The sequence below is a fragment of the Lutjanus erythropterus genome, chromosome 19, assembly GCF_056507025.1.
Source record: "Lutjanus erythropterus isolate fLutEry1 chromosome 19, fLutEry1.hap2, whole genome shotgun sequence".
Lineage (NCBI taxonomy): Eukaryota > Metazoa > Chordata > Actinopteri > Lutjaniformes > Lutjanidae > Lutjanus > Lutjanus erythropterus.
The window spans coordinates 34,697,206-34,719,937 of NC_139335.1; the positions used below are offsets into that span (position 1 = coordinate 34,697,206).

Genomic DNA, 22,732 nt, shown 5'->3' on the forward strand with positions numbered 1-22,732 from the left:
GTGTTGAAAAGGCAGGTTAATGAGGTTTGGATCAACCAGTATAGCAAACCTTTGACGTGCTGGAATGCCAATATGGATATCCAGTATGTAGTTGATGCTTATGCATGTGTAGTGTATATTATTTCGTATACAGTCCCTCCAGGATTTCACGGGCATTTTTCGAGATTGTTGCGGCCTAAAACGCCTGAATTCGCAGCAACTTTTCTAAAAAATTGCAAGGTAAGTTTCAATGTTTTAACCCTCATGCCTTGTTCAAAATCACTACCCTTTCAGCTTGTTTGTGGCCAAAAGTGGCCACCAACAGTCTGAGTCTGTAATTTTTTACATTTTTAATGTTTTTTGTTACCTTTACTGCATAAAGTTTTTAACTAACATGTGTTCTTGTCATACATATAAAAATCAATTCCTTTTTTTTATTTTTAACCCTTCAAATGCCACTTTGTTTGCACAATGCACTTGTTGAAAAACGTCAAAAATGACCATTGTCTATATTCTCAGTGCCACTGTTTTTTCTTGTATTGTTAAAAGTACAGTCTGAGATATGTAACTGATTCACAACAGCATTTATTATTATGCATTGTTATTTTTGTGCAGGGAAAGCAAATTAGATAAAACTCCCTCTTAGCTTGTTCGTGGCCAAAAATGGCCACCATTTGTTTACATTCCAAAAATGCTATAAAATTAATATATATTAATTATATTTTTTCAACTTCAACAACTTGATTTTTTTCATTTGCATCAGTCCTTTTCATGAAAACCAAAATGTAATTCCAATTCAGAATTTTAACCCTTTAAATGCCTGTTAGATCACATAATGCTAATGATTCATAAAGGGAGAAAAACATAAAATCACCATTTTTTTTAACCATCATTGCAGCTTAATGTTTGTCAATAATTAGCAGTATCAATGATTTTTATGCATTATTACTTTTTTGTGAAGTGGCAGAAAAACATAAAAACTCCCTCTTAGCTTGTTCGTGGCCAAAAATGGCCACCTCCTCTTTACATTCCAAAAATGCTATAAAATTAATATATATTAAAAGATATTTTCAACTTCAACACCTTGTTTTTATTAATTTGCATCAGTCCTTTTCATGAAAACCAAAATTTCATTCAAATTCAGAATTTTAACCCTTTAAATGCCTGTTAGATCACATAATGCTAATGATTCATAAAGGGAGAAAAACATAAAATCACTATTTTTTTTTTTTTTACCAAATAATACATGCTACCAGATTTATTGTTTAACACAGCTAAACAGCTAAATGGGTGTCAATAATTAGCAGTATCAATGAATTTTATGCATTATTACTTTTTTGTACAGTGGCAGAAAAACATAAAAACTCCCTCTTAGCTTGTTCGTGGCCAAAAATGGCCACCTCCTTTATAGACACTATATACTGGAAATATCTGCTACTTTCACTGCTTAAATTTTTTAATTTGGCATCAGTCCTGATCATGAAATCCAAAATATTAATCAATTCCAGAATTTGAACCCTTTAAATACCAGTTAGATTACATATTACCAATACCTTTTCAGGGAAAAAAGAGACAGTTGTTGCAGAATGTTGTCATTTTTTTTACCATATAATTGATGCAACCTAATTTTTTTTTAATCATCATTGCAGGTCAGTACCAGTGACAGTAACAAATATTTATATTTTGCATTATTACTTCTTTTGAGCAGTGAAAAAAAAGTCATAAATTCCCAACTGGTGTTTTAGTGGCCTGTTTGTTTTTTTACAAAATGATATAAAAAATACCACATATTAAGATTATTTTCTACTTTCAAAAGTTAATTTTTTAAAATTAGAATCAGCCCTCACCATGAAATGCAAAATTTCATTCAAATTCAGAATTTTAACCAAATTTTAAATTTTAATTGAGTAATGACATGGTACATTACATACAGATTTTAACAAATCATTCACACGTCGTTGATAACACTCCCTATAGCAGGGGTCCCCAAATGGCGGACCGCGGTCCGAGTCTGGACCCACACGCCGTCCTATACGGACCCGGATCTATAACCAATAAATTATTAAGAGATTTAAATTTTGACGGGACGCTTCTATTTTAACTGGCGCAGCTTTTCTCGTCTTTCCGGCGCTGGTTTATCTGATCAGGAAACGCACAGACCAACTGCAGAGATGGAGTTTATTACAACAGAAACTAACGTGATGGTTAATGACATCGACACCAACCAGATGCACTTAGAAAATTAAACAACTGTATAAGGAGGCCTATACATAAAACAGGAGAGTCTGTGTTTCTCTGTGAGAAACTTTCAGATCTTCTCACAGCAGAGTGAACAGGTGAGGGAGGAGAGGAGGGCAGACTGATCACTAATCAATCACTGATACCGTCGTCCTCTCAGACTGATTAAAAAATAAAAATGACAAAATTGGTGACAAACCAAACCTGTGTGTCCACACAAATAAAGTTTTTGTGTCAAACACTGCAGAGTGTAACATCGTGCTGTTCACAGACAGTCTGCTGTCTGTAGTTTGACAGGGAGGGTCGTGTGTAGAAGGGAACCCTAGACCCGCGAAAGATCGCGCGAGTTTGATTATTTTAGTAGAAATGATGAACACAAATCTCGCAAGAGTTGTGCAAATAAAGCGTTACCTTCTAGACACGACCCTCAAAAGGTGCGCAGCTCCAAAAATAGAAAATCATGTCGTGGTGTTGATGTTTTTAATGTGGCGGGCCGCCATAAATAAAACACTATTCACTGATCCACAGAGAGTCACTGAAACACTGATCACTGACCTGCTGTGATGGAAAAAATACTCACATCCTTTATTTAGGTATTTTTACGTCGTGGTATTAGTGTTTTTACTTAATTACAATTTAAAAATCTTGCATGTTATTTTGAAATGTGCTTTTTTGAAAAATCAACATTTTTATTGCTGTTGTTGTACTTAAATGGTATTCTTATCGCTATTTTTTTATTACTAAATACAGACGTGCAAACTCAGAGGAGAAAAAGATGACATGTTGGTAAACCAGTCCTCTGTCCTCTGGGGGTCTGGGAGCGTCTGTCCTGCTCAGAAGAAAAATGTTGTGATTTTAACATGTGAACAAAACATTCTGGTGACTGTTTCAGTTAAAAGAGTTAGTTCCATCTTCTGTTTGTGGTTTCTGCAGACATTACTAGCTTTACTTTTACCTTTGTGCTAAAATAAAGTAAATACAGTAAAAGTAAATCTACATTAAAAGTAAAGTTACTTTGCTGAGTATTTTTACTTTAGCAATTTATAGTTGTTCATTTAATAGACCTGTCTTTTCTTTTGTATATTACCATTGTTCTTAGATAAATCAAAAGTAATGTAATAGAAAAAAATGCAGAACAATATTTCTTATTTGATTACTCGATTAATTGGCAGAATAATCGGTAGATTATACTTAAATTTTACTGGTTCGGCCCACTCGAGAAAGTTAGACATTATGATGTTCCGGACCTTTGCTTTAGGAAATTTTCTCTAACTGGACCTCTTTGAATTTTAATTGAATACCCCTGCCCTATAGTGTGAATGCTTGCAGCCTCAGAAAGTCTATCAGTCTGTAAATGGGCTATTAAATAGGCAACTTGGTGAAGAAACCAGTGTCTTGACAAATGTTTTGTTACGTGTTTACACACATATATATACATAGAGAGAGAGAGGCTAAGCTTTAGTGGATATTTTTGTAACAAAATGTAAACGTTAAACTTTAGTTGATTTCTAAGTTTCAAACTCAACACTGTACTAAAATAAAGGACTACCTTTACACAGTATTTAAGAACCTCTCTGTCTCCATAGAGAGGAATAAATATTTTGTCACAGAGCCGTTAAAGGATTTTTTTTGTGTCATGTTTGTGTTATCTAAATGGGCACTGAAATATCCTGTGTCTTGATGAAGTTAACGGGACCTTGAAAGAAGGCTTCATGCATGGAATCTTGTTTTGCTTGTACAAAACGATAGAGGTCCATGCTTGGATATGATACGGCAATATACATACTCCTTCATGGATGTGAATAAAGTGTGTAGTTTCTGTGAACAAAAAAACTAAGTTAAAATGAATAATTTTAGATCTAAGATTGGCAGGAAATGTTACCCAAGCCTACATGATCATCCAAGTTCTAGTAGACCACAAACATCATACCAAATATCAACCTGAAAAACTTAGGTCACTTACTTTGATAAGTATTATGATTAATTATTTTTATGATAAAAATGACACCGACTTACAACAAGTACTGCTGAAGTGTTGTTTTTATCTTACAACGTATCTAATAACAGGGATGGGAAAATATTGTTGCTGCTTGTCAGAAGAAAAACAAAGTTAGATTTCTTAATTCAGGGACTGTATGTATAACTTGTGTTGTGCTTGTGTTATGGAAATGAATATTGAAATATTCAGTGTCTTGATGGAGGTGACATTAACCTTCTCTCAGAATTGACATATCAGGATGCAGACCTTTAAAGAAGGTTTCATGTATAGAATCTTGTTTTGAAGTTTGACTCCAAAACAAAAATGATAGATTTTATAGATTGAAGTCCCCTCCTGGCTTGTACAAAACAACACAGGTCCCCACTTTAATATGATATACACACTCCTTCATGGATGTGAAAAAGGTGTCTAGCTTCTGTGAACCAAAACTTGAAGTTAAAATGGATGATTTTAGATGTAAGATTTCACTATTGTGCTCTATCTATATTTATCTATCACTCTATCTATATTTGTGCTGCAATTTCAAACATAGGCACTTTTTTTTTCATGCACAAACACAAATTATTATCTGACACCCTTAAGATCACACCTGTGTCAAAACTGTGTCATTCATTTGCTCCATTGGAGTGCAGTAAGCCATCATACGCCCCTATTGAAAACTAACAATATTACATAAAATTGCTCTCTTGGCTAAAAATGGACAAATGACATAATCTGGTAGAAAACATTAAAAACTATAATTATCAAGTGTTGAGGTTAGAATGAAAGCCATTTTACCTAAATTGTATGATTTAATACTATGAATAACAAGGAATCAATAAATGTAGTTTTCATGGGTTTCAATTGGCCAAAAGTGGCCACAATAGAGCCAAGTGGTACAATTGGATGTATATAGTGTATTATTGATATATTTAAAGAGCTGAAGTTGAAAATTAAAACATCAGACAAAAACCCAGAACCTTGGGAAATTTCATTCCATTTGCATTAACACAGCTAAAATGGTCAAAAAAAAATAAAGTGAAGTGGCCACAAATGGCCAGGTTAGAGGCCAGAGGGTTAAGCATACTTGTTGCGATTAAATTGCGGGGAGACAGTGAAAATTCCAAAAAAAAAAAAAAGTTGTGGCTTTTTTTCTTTGTTTTGTATAATTCATTAAAAATCAAAAGTAACTTGTTCCAGCAGGAATAAAAATGTGCTCTCTGGTTCCCAAAAAGACTCAGGATTACAAAATTCTAACAAAATATGCTTCATTTTTGGAAGGCCCCACAAAAGTACTCTTTCACAAAAGCAAAGTCTTTTTCTAGCTCAAACTCAGTAAAAACTGTGAGCACAGAAGATTCCTTAATGTCAGTAACAATGACAAACCTTGTGACTCCCATGACAAAATAAAAAAATAAAAAATGCAATAGAATAATCTGAACGCATTGAGTTGGTTCAAAAGCTAAAGTGCAAAGAACCTCACAGTAAAGACTGAATAGCTTAATTGAACTCATGTTCATAAACATCCACAACAATGTAAAACCCTGTTTTCTTCTAATAACAATTACTGAATGCATTACTGACCTCAGATTCTGCAGGCTTAAAAGTTAAACTGCACAGAACTAATCAATAAACATTGAGCATCACTGATGTTGAAACAGTTACAATCCTGCAGTTGAATCTTAAAGTGCACAGAGCCTCTCAGTAAACATTAAGCATCATTATGTTGAAAGATGCCAATAACAGTACAAAACCAAGTTTTGTTACCCACATAGTACCTGAATCCAAAAAAGGTAGTTAAGCAAACTAAAAAGTTAAAGTGCACAGACATTCAAAGTAAATACAGCACAAAGCACCACTGTACTTTGTTTGACCTCTACTTGTACTCTACATCATGTGAAGAGTAAACCTAAGTCTGAATCCCAGTTATTTCAGCACTTACATCTACATCTGGTCATGAAACCAAACATTCAGGTTCACAGAAATCCACGACAAATAATGCATAACAAAGTTTTCTTTTCAGTATCCATAACTGAACACAAATAACACTCTTCCTTAAACAAAATTTAAATGTAGTCAGTCAACAAATCCTGACAACTGACTAGACCTCACTACCCTCCATGTCCTCTTCAGAATCTTCTTCCACTTCATCCCTTTCAAAAGCCCCACTGGTGAGGCGTTGGTTGTGGAATAAGAAGACCAAGGCTTTAAGGTTATTGTTTGTAATGGATCTCTTTCGGCTGGACAACACCAGCTTGTAGATGCTGTTGCTTCGTTCAGCGTCTGCTGAGTTTATAATGACATCTTTGTATTGTTTGGCCAAGATGCTCAGCACGGGAAGTCTCTCCTTCAGTCCATCCCAGAACACATCCAAATCCACCAGTCCAGATGCTGAAGCTCTGACTGCTGCTGGAGCAAAGCGGATAAAGTAAGCATTCAGTTCCTCTTTAGGAACAGCACTGAAGCCTGGGATGTATTTGTAGCTGGACACAACATCATTCATAAACGCAGTATGATGAGGATCAAACACCCTGACCTCCTGAAGAAAGTTAATGGCAGGCTGCCCATCTGACATGTACTTGCTGAGTTTCTCCTCAGCACTGTTGTATGCCTGTTGCACTGTGTTGAGGTTGTGTGTCTTGATGGAAAAGGTTAGGTTAAGTCCTTTGAAGTACTGGGCACATGCGTCATACTGTAGCTCTTTATTTGTAGCAAAGTTCAGTTGCAGATCCTCCAGCTAGTCAAATCTTGGTGGTCACAGGGCATCTGCTCTGGAAGATGTCCAGAAGTTGAATGATGACGTTACACTTGTCTGCCATGATGCTGATCTGGACCTGTAGAGTTTGAGCCATATCTGGATTTTGTAGCATTTCGTGGTGTCTCTCCACAGACTGTGGTGTGCTTCTGCCGCAGACCTATGAGTAAAATCACAAATTAGTCAAAACTGTGTCAGTACAATCCAAATAATACTTAGCACAGAAGCGCTGGTGTATATGTTATCTTTTATGGCTGCAAAAAATGACAGAAAACTGTGAAAAGTCACGATCAGTGTTTCCTAAAGCTAAAGATGATGTTCTCAAATGTCTCGTTTTGTCCACAACCCAAAAATATTCAGTTAACTGACATAGAGGAGCAATAAAACCAGAAAATATTCATATTTAAAAAAACAAGAATCAGAGAATTTTGACCTTTTTTTTTCTTATAAATTGACTCAAACTGACTAATTGATTGTCAAAACAGCTGGGAATTAATTTAATAATTGATTACTAATTGATTATTTTATTATTTTTACACCTCTATTATCTTTGAGTAAATGTTTGCTGTTTGTGTATCTTACATTTATTTCCATCTCTATGAACTCCTTGTGTGCCAATGAGGTTCATTATGTGCGGCATGCATGTTACAAGCAGTGAGTTGGGGAATAAAGACTGCAATGCAGCTTTACATGCTTTCTTCATGTATGCTGCATTGTCTGTGTCAAACACAATGACATCCTCATTGGCTATGCAGTATTCTTGCAGACACTTTACCACAGACACAGATACTGTAGAATGATTGCACTACTCTAGGAAAACAGTGTCTGCCAGGTAGGCCAGAATCCTTCCAGAGTCATCCTTCTCCAGGGGTGCGATGAGGATGTTCAGTACACATCTTCCCTCAACATCTGGAGTCTCATCAAATATAACTGCAACAGGCTTTTTAGCAAGATGTGCATTAAGAGCTTCTTTTTCCTTCTCATATACTGCTCCTAAGTATTTCTCTTGAAGTTGGTGAAAACCAGGAATGGCTCCTCCATTGACTACCTTTTCCTTGCAGAGTGGTCACTTTTGGAGAGTGGAATGTTGACAGCAGTGCAAGTGGCAACCCAATCTTCACAAATCTAGGGGGGGGGGAGATACATGCTACCAGCCACTCAATAGTATATCATTGTTTTGGGTCTGAAATCTATCAGACACTTTAATTTTGTATCAGCATTTGGCTGGTGGTTGGTGTAAAATTCTCACCCGGATCAGAATTGGTAAAAAACAAAAAAAACAAAACAAACAAACTACCTTTTATAGGATTGTTTTAACTTACTTGTGTTTGACTATTCCCTCTCATTACTCTGTCTCAGTGACATCTCTCACACACTCATGCTCTCAATCTCGGATTTCATTACACATCCATCTTAATAAACTGAAGACAACTTTCAGCTTTCATTTTATTTGACAATGTTTATTCCTAAACTATTTTCTTTAACACGCACAAATACATTTACACAAGCACACACACCACGGTGTGAAATTAGCACCAGCCAAATACTGGTTTAACATGAAGTGGTTGGCAGATTTAAGACACAAAATGATAATTTACTATTGAATTAATAGTATTTGAACAATCTGTCAGTGGCTGGTAGATGTTCACATTTTAAAAAGTTAATTTCCCATCCTGACACACATTCACACACAAACGCTCACTGCTTGTCATGTAAACAGGCATGCACACTTCTCTAACTTTGTAATTATAATAACTAACGTTAACTTCCAACCATATATATTTAATCTAACTTACCTTCATTCTTTCAGCGCTTGCAACAGATCGGGATGCAACAGCCTCCGTCACAGTGATTTGTCTGGTCTGTGGTCCGCTCGTTTCAGCCACTCTCCTGATATGTTTCGCGGTAGAAAAGTGCTTGTCAATCGATGATTTTCGTTTGTGTTCCACCACAATATTGCACGGGGTGCAAAATAGTTTAGCTCCGCTTTCATGAAGAACATCAGGGAATTGTTTTGCGCGGTCTTTAGCAGTAATTTTTGTTGGTAAATGTGAGACATTAGACTCGCATGTCTGCATGTTCATACCATAAACAAGGAAGTGAATTTGGTTACGTACTTGCATTACGTTTGCGCGGGGGACTGCTGTGATTGGTGGAACTTACGGGAGGTTGGTCAAAATTGCGGAAAAGTTGCGGTGATTGGACAAAATTGCAAGGTCGCGCAGAATTCGCGGAGTTTGGTTGAATTTGCGTTAATTGTTGCGATCGCAACATCACGAATTCCTGGAGGGACTGCTTATATATCTAAAGCTGAGAAGGAAATGGGACTGTTGTTAGGGAATGCACAGAGAGAGGCTTCTAAAGAGGGAAATGTTAGTGCAAAAGAGGCAACGAAGAAGTTATGAAGTGTAGATTTACACAATAGAGATGTTTGTGCACGCTTTTTATAGATTAACAAATACACATCTAAACGAGTGTTTTCAGAAAGTTGTGTTTGTGCCAACAGGTGTTAATGTAGTTAAGATGAGTTTACCTTTGAGTGTTTTGAGGCAAAAGGTGTCATCACATGAACTTACAACAGAGGACATGTGGATGACTAGTTTAGTTGACCGTTCTAAGAATAGGCCACATGATTCTGTTTTAATGACATGTGTTTAGCAACATTTGCGTTAGAGTATCATGTTTTGGCTAAAAATGAAAATTCTAATAATAGGATTAAGTTGAAAAATGACTTAGGCTTTGTGACAAAAAGAACACGTAGTCAGCCTGCAGTTGTTCAATATGTGCAATTTTCTTTGACAAAGAATCCTGAATTATTTAATCAGACTAGTTTGCAGTTGTTCTTTCCCTATCGTGTAAATGTGCGGCTAAAACCTCCGAGCTTTGAATCATTTGAACATTTTTATAAGAATAGTCAGTTGAGGTTTAGTGATGGCTTAGTACATTCGGTTAGGTCAGTTGTTGAGAGCAATAGACAGAAGTTTGAAATAGATGCAGATGAGTTGGATGATATTAAAATTCAATTGATGATAATGGTGTAATTGAAGATGCTTGGTGGGAATTGTGCCCGGAGCAGGAATGGGAACGTTTAGAGCAGGGGTCCCTAACAGGCGGACCGCAGTCTGAGTCCGGACCCAGACACTGTCCTATATGGACCCGGACCTATAACCAGTAAATTATGAAGAGATTTTAAAATTTGATGGGACGCTTCTATTTTAACTGGCGTTTACAGACAGTCTGCCATCTGTAGTTTGACAGAGAGACGGAGAGGGTTGTGTCTAGAAGGGAACCTTAGACCTAGTTTCTTTATTTTAGTAGAAATAACGATCACAAATCTCGCGAGAGTTGTGCAAATAAAGAGTTACCTTCTAGACACGACCGAAAAAGGTCTGCAGCTCAAAAAATAGAAAATCATGTCATGGTGTCGATGTTTTTAATGTGGCAGGCTGCCATAAATAAAACACTATTCACTGATCCACAGAGAGTCACTGAAACACTGATCACTGACCTGCTGTGATGGAAAAAATACTCACATTTTTTACTTGGGTACTTTTACATTGTGATATTAGTGTTTTTACTTAATTACAATTTAAAATTTTGCATGTTATTGTTTCCTTTTTTGAAAAATCAACATTTTTATTGCTGTTGTTGTACTTTAGTGGTATTCTTATCGTTATTTTTTGATGACTAAATGCAGACCTGCAAACTCATAAGAGGAGAAAAAGGTGACATGTTGGTAAACCAGTCCTCTGTCCTCTGGGGGTCTGGGAGTGTCTGTCCTGCTCCAGAAGAAAAATGTTGTGATTTTAACATGTGAACAAAACATTCTGGTGACTGTTTCAGTTAAAAGAGTTAGTTCCATCTTCTGTTTGTGGTTTCTGCAGACATAACTACCTTTACTTTTACCTTTGTACTTGAAAAGAAAAGTAAAAAGTAAAGTGAAAACAGTAAAAATAAATCTACAGTAAAAGTAAAGTTAGTTTACTGAGTATTTTTATTTTAGCAATTTATAGTTGTTCATTTAATAGACCTATCTTATCTTCTCTTTTGTATCCCACTGCGCAATGAGACGTTTAAATGACGTATATTTAACGTAATTTTTCGACGTCCAAATCAGGTCTCCTGAAGGTGCAGAATGAAAGTTTTTATTACGTCTTTTTCGGACGTCATATGGAGGTCCAATTCTGACGTCTTGCCGACCTCCAATTCGGACGTTCACATGACGTACAATTTCGGAATCAGGTCTCCTGGGGGTGCAGAATGAAAGTTTTTATTACGTCTTTTTCTGACGTGGTCTACACGTCCGACCATGACGTCCACATGACCTTTAGATTACATTTGAACAACACCTGATCAACCCAATTTCAACCTCCACAGGACATCGAGACAAGATGTCCTGATTACATCATAATCACGCCATCCATCCAAGCATTTTGTTTTGTTTCAAGAGCCTACCTTTCATCAAATTGGGTTAAACCTAAAAAGGAGACTGTTATGCATAGAGGTTTTTATATAAAATCACAACTTGCCGCCTATCATTTTCTATCTCTTCATTTGAGGTAAAAAAAAAAAAAAAAAAGGGGGGGGTGGAATGAAAATTATATGAAAAAAATATTGAATCACTTCTGTAATTATAATTTTGAAACTTTACAGCACCTAAAACCTGTCAGTTTAAGCTTGACATAATGCAGAAATACCATATTGTAATTAAAATTGCCACTAAGGTTGTACAAAAAAAGCATTTTGTTGATTGTAGCACAGAATGATAAAATGATAGAGATTTAAGCGTATGGACTGTGTGAATACAGTTACATGGCTTTCCAAAATTTAGAACTTTCCTCCAAAGGGTTCTAGACTGCCATTCAGGAAAAAGGATAACAAAGAATTCTCAGAAAACAATTTACACACACGACCAACTCTTTCCACAAACTGTTTACATTTATTTAAGTCTACTTAACATTGATTTTTTAAAAACTATTAACACAAACATTTAAAACTGTTTAAGAGTACAACTACTTAAAACTACTAACAGACTATCTAAATAAGTATTTCCATATATTTACACAAACAACTTACAACTATAAAACTATTCAAAGTATTTAACTTTTAACAATTTATTTAACAAATTCTGGGACTAGGGATTATGCTGGCCTCCCCTCCTTGCTGACGCATGTTTCAGATGGTCAGCAATGTGTTGTTTAATGGCCCCCTCAGTGGCGTTGGCCTGAGCCTTCATGACAGCATCTAGAGGAAAAGTAAAAACGTGCAGTCATCATTTCTCTGTAACACCAATTTTATCAAAACAGAACACGTTTAGCCAAATTTAAAGGATTAAAAGATTGACTGTTTTTCGTTGACAACATGAAATTCTGAATGGTCTTACCTAACACAGCCGTGTAGCACTTTGTTTTTTCAAAGGCCATCTTTTCTTGTTTTCCCTTTCCTTTAAGGTTAAACTTTGCCATCAAGCCTTTGGTAAGGAGCCTAGAATTTAATTGTATACATTTGAGTGATATATTGGGTATTTTAATTTGACCAAAAAAACCCAAAAAAAATCAGTTCCCCCAGGGTATTCTTCCATTTTAAGCCCCAACACATCTTAATCTCATATTATATCGATATAGCAATTCAAACGACAGCTACTGAACATGGATAAAATAAGACAATTTAAAAAGTCATGGCAAAAAGCAAGAAGAGCCAACCTCAGCCCATGGGGTGCAAACTTGTAATATCAGGAAAATATCATTGAATCAGGGTTCAGTCAATAAAAAGCTACAGGTAGTTTTGCCTTTTAACTAGAAAAAATACAACAAATATTTCACATCACACAAGTAGATTCAAATTTATTCCAATTTTGTGTTGAAACATACCTGTCAAGAACTTTGTGGACACAGTCCTGTCCCTCCCCCCAATCTTTGATAGTTGCAGAACCTGGAGTAAGTGAGAAGTCTATATTAAAATTTTCCCTGAGATATCAAAGACAACATTAGAATGGGTAGAGTGGTGTTCTTATAATCTAACTAATATTTGCTAATCTTAAAGAATTCACAAGGGCATTAAAAGCCTCTTCATCATTGAGGCGCTGTTCTTGTCTTTGGAAGTCCTCCATAGTGTCCATCGTCTCCATCCTGGCTGAGGGAGCGGATGATAAGTAAATCACATCTATAATTGAAGAGCAGTCTTTGAACTGAACTGTGAAAAACAGACAAAGGGCAGAAAAATATAAAATGTTCCCATCAGTTCACTTGACCTGGACTTAGAATTTACCTCCTGTTGGCAACTGAAACGTGTGCCGCGCTGGTACTGTGTCCCCACCTATAAAATGAAAAAGTTTATCAGGCGGATACTTTTGCATTAATTTCTTCTCATAAATTTAGGATCATCAGGAGTCAAACTTCTTATGATTATGCACATGGTTAAGTACTTTGTTAACTTTGATAAACAAACACTTAGATAAGAGGACCTTTATAACTCACCATTACTTGAGCTCTCGCTGCGCTGCTGTCTCCCCTGGGCCAATCGCGAGCCACCAGGTGATCTGCTTCTGGACCTAGGGCATTTCACACAGAACAAGAAAAACCCCTACTGATGTTTCCAAAATTTTGCCAATCACGTGCTTCCCTTTCAAACGATATTTCAGCAGCCCTACACACAGATAATCTAACCCAAACTATAGATTACACATATATGATCTGAAGACCAAATGGCAGAGATTAGTTGATATAATATGTTGTGCCATAACCTGACACTGTACCTCGAGCGATGACCATGCCTGGTTTGATGTGCCTTGCTTGAGCCTGGAAATAGAGAATGTTTAAGATTTTAAATATAAATGTTCCTACAAAGGGTGGCAGTTTTACTTCTTGAACACGCTCCATTAGCCGAGAAAAGTCGGGAAAAGACATAAAAAAATAATAATAATCGGTCCATGTATACTCACTGGGTTTAGATTTGTGAAATTTCCGGGCAGTGGCACCGGGCTTGCATGTTGAGAGGATCCTGATAAAAGATTATTCTCAGATTGAAAACTTATTACAAAGGTGTCAATTCAGAGTGGCTGCACACTTACTGGGTGTTGCCTTCTCGGTGCCACGCTCCATTGGCCGTGGAAAGTCTGGAAGTTTGGAAGAGCAGTTATAGTTAGTGCATACATAAGACATAAGCCAAGTAAATCAGTAAGTGTATACTTACTGGAGGTAGACTTTGCTGTGTGCCTAGGCAGTGGCACTGAGTTTGGATGTGGAGAGGATCCTGATGACAGATTGATTTTAGATTAAAAACTTGTTATTTTAAACAAAAGGTGTCAACTCAGAGTGGCGGGGATAGGCGTATCTCCGTGGCTCTTGTCATAGCTGTGTTCTTTTCAAAATAGCATGGCGCATTTTGTTATTTATTTACATCGTTTTCTTAGTTTTTGTATTTTCTGTGATGGATTTGAACGGTCAGGCCAACATAGCCGAGCACTCAATGCTTGACTATGTTGGACAGCCATTCTTTTGTCTGCGCGATGATTGATTGGTGAGGTTTCTGTTTGTTGTGTACAGTTCACACAGTCTGAGCCGCCACTTAACAAAGTTGCCTGCAGCCACGCAAGTTTTGTATAAGAATATTGCATGAATTAAAGCAAAAAAAAAAATTTTTTGACTGAAATTTTTTTTCCCCCCAGGCTAAATCATATTACCCCATACATACGTTATGCCACCATTTTAAGGCGGTTCCTCTTTTTGCCACACAGTTGCTTCCCTAATATTTAAAAAGAAGCATAGTGTGTATATTGCCTTAGCCCAACAGACTTTTGGATTTCTAATACAGCATTCAAATACTAAAAGGGCTCTAAACCATAAAATACTCAAAACCAATATTAAGGGAAGGGGGTGATGTTGAACAGATTTCCATTGTCAGTTTGTTCTTATGTAATTTCAATGTTTTCAATCAATTCAATAAAACTGATTTCTTTTGCAAGGCTTGACTTTATTATAGAACATAAAAAGTGGGATAACAAACAATAAAATGAAAGTGCAATATAACAGTATCAGTGTATCAGTATCATGTGAAAGCCAAAGCTTAATTGATAGCCAATTACAAGGAGGCACATTCAGTATTGCTCTGATGCTACTCTCTGATTAGTCAGACCATAGTCAAGTAGGCCTACATGTAACAGACTGTTACTAGGGACGCCGTTCTGGTCGGAGGAGCAGAAAATGTAAACTATGCAGGGTATTTAATTAACTTTCATTTTTACCGTCATTAAGCAACTTTGGAATTATTATTATGTTAGATAAATGACTTGTAACTTGTTGCAGGGAGATTCACCAAAAGGTGAGGGATTAGCATGCCTGATACTTACTGGGGGTAGACGTTCGGCTCAGCCTAGGCAGTGGCAAAGGGTTTTCTTGTCGAGAGGATCCTGATGACAGAATAGTAAAATATTAAAAACATATTTAAAGGGAAAGAAGGTGTATTTATATAAAGTAATGCATACTCACTGGGTGTACTTTGCTGAAATTCATGAGAAAAGACGTCCGCAAGGTCCTCAGTGATGCTCAAAAGGTCACGATATCCACTTTCTGAACTGTCGTCTTCACATGGGTACACAAGAGGTCATGGCAAAATTTACAAGCAGTGTCTGACAAGTTAACCAGAATGGCCTCTAACTTTGTGGAGGTAAAAGGAAAGAGGTTTTTACTCACCAGGAGCGGACATCTCCTCTGGACCAACGTCTGTAGGGGATTTGGCAGGATGTTCAGAATCTGAAATTTACAGACCCACCTGATCATTAAATTTACATGGTTACACAGAAGGTCAGTGCCAAACTTATTTCACAGTCAGTGTTTGCCACTTTCACCCATTTTGTGGAGGCAAAGGGAAGAAGTTTACTCACCAGAGGTGGACTCCTCTGAATTCGAAGGCTCCATTTGAGTAACAGTGGCCTGGTTTTCAGAACCTGCAGGAATTATTAATTAATTTAGCCTGTAATTGGTGTTGTGTATACCTAATCATCATTTCATTAATTGATCATACTGACCATGTTTTTTCGCAATTATTTTGGTGGGTGCAGTTGGAAACGGCGGCATCTTGTCATCTATGGGGATTAGATTTAAAGTAAATATTAAAAAACATTTGTCTATGAAATATTCCAAAAAAACACACATAGCCTACACCTAACATTTGAATGTTATTTATGACATTGAAATAAAAAATATAGAACTAAATTACCCATCCTGCTCACCTCCCCTTCTTCATCAGATGCTGTGAAAGTACACAAGGACATGAAATGAAAACATGGTCTACCAGTTGGGGCCCAGTCGGCAGGAACACATTCCAAATACATTTTGTCATTGCTTGAGAAACATACCTAACTGGACAAAGTCTTCAAATTTTCTTTTTGAGGGCTTCCTCCTTCCTCTCATGACCACCTCCTCCTCATCATCCTCCTCTGCATGGCTAGTGAGGGTGTATTGTTCACACTCCCGAAGTTTTTCTAAAAGTCACAAATTTCAATTGTTAATCAACTTCACTTAAAAAGTTTAACTTGATTAATTGATAAAAGACCCAAAAACAAAACGTGCCTGAGGCCATCTTGATTTTTATCAGCTTGAATGTCAGCCAGTCCTCCTGGGGGTCTTCTTTCAATTTAAAAGCTTTGGTGGCTTTGTTTTTTGGCCACATGACAACTCCCTTCTCCCGGTCCACCCAATTAACAGGGACTGTGCCCTCGGTCTCCCTACCCCCCTCCACCCAAACAGCCTTGGCATACATGACCTGAGAAAAACAGGATATACATTACTCAACACATTCCCAGTGCGACATCAAGAACTACATGGGTCAAGTATCATCACCAGGTGAATCCTAATAGTTATTGGAAAGTTAGGTCAGGTTGATGCTGGTGGAGTTGAAACAAAATAATCAGATGTGATGTTAGGGGACAAGATCAGAAAGCACTATTAGAGTGTAAGCCCAGGCAAAAAGATCATGGCAGTGGTTCTCAACCTTATGGTGAAGCGTTGGCAGCAAGTAAAAGTAAACAGTAAAGTAAAATTTAAGGAATTTTAAAAAATTCCTTAAGCCTTATTTATGTCACTCCTGAGGTTGAAAACCACTTGGAAGGTTTAGTAAAGATTTTTTTTTGGGGGGGGGGGCATGTGCCAGAGAAGACAGATGATGATGAAGGTAGACATCTAAGAAAACTAGTTATGTACAAAGAAAAAAAAACTTTTATCCTTGAGGTTCCAGATCATGGCGAAGGGGTATCAAGACATAACCTCCAGTCTCTTGCGGGAGGCAAGCCACTTTGCGGTACAAATCAGCTTCCGCCAGTTTTCCATTTTTCATTGTTCCTGGCCAGGGATCTCTTGTGCACACTATGTCGATAAGTTTTGAGCTGCACGGTGTTTGAAATAGTGGTGATGTGTGGCGCTGATGCAGAATGTCACACAATAATGTCCCATCTGCATTTTTTTGAATGCAACAGAAAGCAACTGTCCCTTTCCTTGACTGAAATAAATACTTTCTTCTGCCTTTTGCTAACAAAACGCCTGGTGACTTGTTCTAACGGACTCCTCCCATTCCTCACGTTTTTTGACTTTTTGAAGATAGTTTTCAAAAGGAAAACAGGAGATTTCATTTAATGAAGTCTTAAAGTGCCTGACATCTTCATGAAGATGAATGAGTCAGTGTACGTTGTACACCGGAAAGGTTTTGCCATACAGGACAGCACTGCACTGGACAAAGTGTTTTAATAAGTCCTGAGCATATTGCAGGTACGCATTGCGATGCCTCTCATCTGACTCGAGCATCATTGACATTGCTACTGTCAGGCTCAAGAAATGTTTATACATGTCAGGGGACACCACATTCTTTAAAACCACAGGCCCTGTATACAACAAAAACTGCCTCAGCTCAGTCGCCTTCCACCTGTCGAGATCATGCAACCCCCGGGGTTGACGAACAAATTCACTCGGCATCTTCCCTCTGAAAGCTATCAGCTTTTGGCATATTTCTTCCTTTTGCCTAAAAGACATACGGCAAATCTTGGGGCCACGGGTCATGTGACTTAACATGCGCCTCACCACTCCCAAGATGACCATTTGCATGTAGTCTAATGCACATGAGCTAACACATGGAATCCCAGCAGCAATGAGAGGACTGAGACTAGTTTGGTGGTTGGCATAGTCCATCCTAGAAAAGGCCTCATCTGTTCTAGGGGTGCTTTCAAGGTCATTGAAAACCATTCTTCTTTCAACTTGTACATCTTTCACAACATCTTTCAACTGTACATCTTTCACAACCCTCATAGGAATTATGGCCCTTTATACATTTTAGATAGGCCCTTGCTGGTGCATCACAGACGAGAGCTTTAACATGGACATTGTAGGTTTGGCCTTTATAAATTAACCCATTGTTTTGGAGATGTTTGTATTCTGTTAGAAAGTCTTTGAGGTAATCCTCAAGTGGACTCGGCTTACTCTGTCCACAAAATATTGCCACAATGAATGGATCTGAATGTTCAAGTTTTGCTAGTATAGGCCAGAATTGTACACTGCTACTCTTGAAGAGTGGAATGCCATCAATGTTAACAATGAGATTGACATCTTTGGCCTCAGCTTGACCTAAAAAGCGGCAAATTCCCTTCTCCAATCCATAGTAAGCGTACTGCCCCCCACATTTATCTTCCGTTGTATTACGCTGTGGTGTAGCTAGAAGTGTCCTGGCATCAAGAGGCAATAGGTGTCCTTGCTTTCGTAGTATTAAGAGCAACTCATTAAGTGATCTATGTGTTGTTTTGTTATGCACAGCCCACTGTCTCAAGTCCTCTTCAAAGCTGACGCCCCCATGCCCCTCATCATGTTGTTCTGTTTCTGAGTCAGTAGACCAATATTCCTTGTCTGTGTCAAAATCGGACCAATCCAGGGGTTCAGGACCACTATCGCTATTTGAAATACTTTGACTCCTGGGCATGTGATCACCACTAGAACTACTTTGAGTCTGAGGGACGTCTTCACAGTCACTAGTGTCTTCCCCAAGTAGATCTTCATCACTGTCTGAGTCGCGCAACAACTGCTCCATTTCTCGTTTACGTTTGCGCCATGCTCTCAAGTAAGACATCTGTAAACACAGGTGGGAATCCATGTAATTTCATCTTATATGTCAGAACTGATTCACAGTTGGAAATAAAATACTAATGATGCATTTTATTGAAAAATGTAAGCATAAAGCAATACTTGCCGATGTTGCATTTTTTACACTTTTTTTCTCCCATCTTAAAATGCTCCTAATTACCAAATACCATAATAAAATGTAAAAAAAAAAGCAACCAGGATTTAAAACTCATCAATATCTAATTTTTAATTAATTGTAATAAAACTCTAACCAATTAAATTATTCAGTCCGACAAATTTGATTGGCCGAGCTTCCTGTCAATCACCCGTCACTGCGCACTGCGTTGCAATCACCGCTCGACACGACGCAGCGGCAGAGGGGCAGCCGGCAGGCTACACAGACCCTCAGCAGTATGCGTCAGGAGTGGCAGAGTGGGGAGCTCCAGCAGGCGAAAGGAGTGGAGCTTTAGAGGGAGAAGGGCTTGTTGATTTTCAAATTTTGACTAAGTGCTGTGCAAAATGCAACATCGGTAAGTATTGCTTTAAAGCCCCAGTATGTGAAAATTACTCCCATCTACTGTCGCTGTGGTGTATTGCAGCCACCTCAGTAAGCTGTGTTCACATGAACTCAGACAAACGGCAAACAGACAACCGACGCTGCTCTTAACAGGATAAACAAGCGTCTATGTAAACAAGTGGCCTGCCAGCACGAAGCAAAACTATACATATACGTGACAATATGTTGTCATGGTGATGTCTTATTGTTTCCCTGATCCGTGTTTTACTGGCTTTCTCTTGTCAATAAAAATGACGTCCGGTTTGTTTGCCGGCACCCGTTTGCCTGACTGCACCTGAACGCAGCACCATCGGTAACCTCCGTAGTTGACACCGGGGTGAGACGACACCTCCGCCTTTGCTCTCCAAGCTGACCACTCCGGTGTCTCCGGTGAGTTTCTGTGGTTAACTACAGTTATGCTGCCACTGAAATAGGGCTGGGGGTAAACGATTATTTTTAAAATGATTATTCGGGCGATTATTTTATCGAATAGTTGACTATTCTAACGACTAATTGGATGATTAATCTAACGATTATTTTTCTGTTGCACAATTAATTAAAAACCATAATGGACCTCAAATAAATACCAAAAAATTCTTAATAAATTACTTTATTATATGACGGTTTTTCACAGCCAAACATCTTCTGCTTAACACAAAATAAAAGTACTGTTATACAAAATGGAAGGTCTGTCGGTGTTTACTCTTTTACAGTAGCTACCAATAACTAGTTTAAAAGTTTTGAAAAAATACTAAGTTGTAGTGCAAAATAAAACACTGTGCAGTGCACAGTATGGACATTCCTAGGGCCTTCACATGATAAGAAATTTGCTCTTTGCTCACCACCAGGTAGGGCGCAGAGGCGCTGAGCAGATACGGCAGAGCTCAGGGATATGTCATCAACAAGTGCGAGGTATTCACGGTTGCTAGGCAACACCAACGCTATTTGTTACAACAGAAAGAAGACAAGGAGGAAAACGATAATATACGTATACGTATAGTATTCACAAACCTGATAGCCTGATCTTACTATTGATATTTCATCATGCATAACTCTTCCTTCCGAGATCGTGGTATGTTATATAGTTAAGGGAACTCAGACACACAGAGAATGAGTTTTTCTTGCTCCTCTCCCTCCTCTGCTTGTATGAGTCGCTTCTGGCACGTCACATAGAGCTGTTATCTTATTGGTTGCGCGTTGAAAGGTCAGCGGCAAATGAGGCCAAATTTTCAAATAATTTGAACTTTTAACTTTGAGCGCAGCGATAAGCGGCAGATCCGAGCAGCGCGCCACGCCGAGGGTACGAGGGTACCGCTTAGTCGGGCACCACTGCTCTCTCCATAGGAAAACAATGGGACAGCCAGCGCAAAACGTTTTTACCGCTGATCATGTGTAGGGGCTGACTCAGCCATAGATCATAGTGCATGTATAAGATTTAGGGCGGGTTGTTTTTTTGGTGACTTTTTCTTTGAGTAGAGCTTGGGAGGGCAGGCTGCTGTGAGGTGGTCCTCCATGCTGCAATGTTTTGGTCACCCACGTGCGTGTGGCAAGCAGGTGGCGACGCGTCGACTTCCGGATTTGACGTCAACGGTTTTTTAGAATCGAGTCATCGACGCGTCGCTACAGGCCTACACTGAACGCAAAAGATGCCGATGCAACATGGCGGCGGTGTATTGGGTGCACCTCCATCTAGCTTAGCCAAAGTATTTCTGAACAACTTATCAAAGGTACGAAAAAGCTTTGACTTGAATGCGATTATGATTTGACTTCAGTAAAATACATTTTTATGAAAGCAATATTTGATTTTTGCTAATAAAAAGCCCAATAAGTTACATACTGGGGCTTTAAATACAACACAAAAACTGTAAATACAGAAGAAATTGCTCATTACCTTGTTAGGTTGTGGCTTCTCTACAAAGTAACTGAACGAACACCAAGTCCAGGCAGGGGGTACACACCATCTGATAAAGAAAAGAACAATACTAAAATTACTTTAATTAAACTAACAGTGTTTCCGCTACATTCATTTAGGCCCTCCACTCCTAAATCCTAGCCACCAGTCCTTTGAATTTATTTATTTATTTTTTTAAATGTGCGGGCAGTGTGTGGGCGATCGCATAGCGGCAGGCGATGTGACGGCTCCGTGCAACGTTGCAGACGCCTCAGAGTGCCAAGCCAAGATATCTTACCTGGAGGAAACACTGAACTACATATAAAATACTAAAATAACATGAAAAAATATACATATGCACATATACCACTAATGTATGTACCAATATTGTATATACTTACACCACAAAAAATAAGATTGCGGTCATCATGATTACAATATTAAGTGTTTATGTTGGTGCAGCTACACTTTTCACTGCTGTAGAGCGCCCTATTGTGCTGTCTGCTGTCATCTCGAGCGAAATTCGTGCAGCCCGAATCCATAAACTCACTTCACATTCCAAAACCTTTGCCGGGACAATGCAAGAGTGTCAAATTCACCCACCCCACATTCTTACCTCAGCTTTCACAACAAATTTATCAGTGAATGAGCATTTTTCTCATAAGCCAGACTTACACAAACAAAATTTTAACACATAATGCACATTAACACATCATTCATAGATTGTATGTCCTTTACCTGTTTGCTTGGGGTTTCGCTCCAAGGGGACAAGAGATAACAGTATCCCAACGTAACACCTAAAAGAAAGAAAAGATTTAAAACAAATTCGACTCATCTTGAACTGGGGTTCCGCTCAGTATGGCCCAAAGTACATAAAATGCAGAAACAAAAAATCCCACGGTGTGCACACCAGATTACTGGTAAGAACGTGGCAGCGAGTCCATTTAAATTTAATTACAAAACGATGCTGTGCACTCAGTTTCAAAGCAAGCATTTCTAAATACTTTATTAAAGATGCCCACAGGCAGTCAAGAGGGCAAGGACGTTTTACGCCTGGTTCAGACCGGCCGCGGAAGCGACGCGGAACGGCGTCTGCTTCCATTTGGCGCCCCTGTTAACAGACGGTGTCGTTCAGACCCGACTTGGCTTGCGGCCGTGACATTCCCAGAATTTCCTGGACTGATAGCAGAGGGCATCAGGTGCAAGTACAGTGATTTTGGTCAATGTCACCCCTCAC

At 38.2% G+C, this 22,732-nt stretch overlaps 1 pseudogene; it reads right to left on the reverse strand.

Moving 5' to 3' along the window:
* Positions 1-6,296: 6,296 nt before the first annotated feature.
* LOC146310352 (uncharacterized) lies at positions 6,297-19,095 on the reverse strand (annotated as a pseudogene).
* Between the last annotated feature and the right edge of the window lie 3,637 nt (positions 19,096-22,732).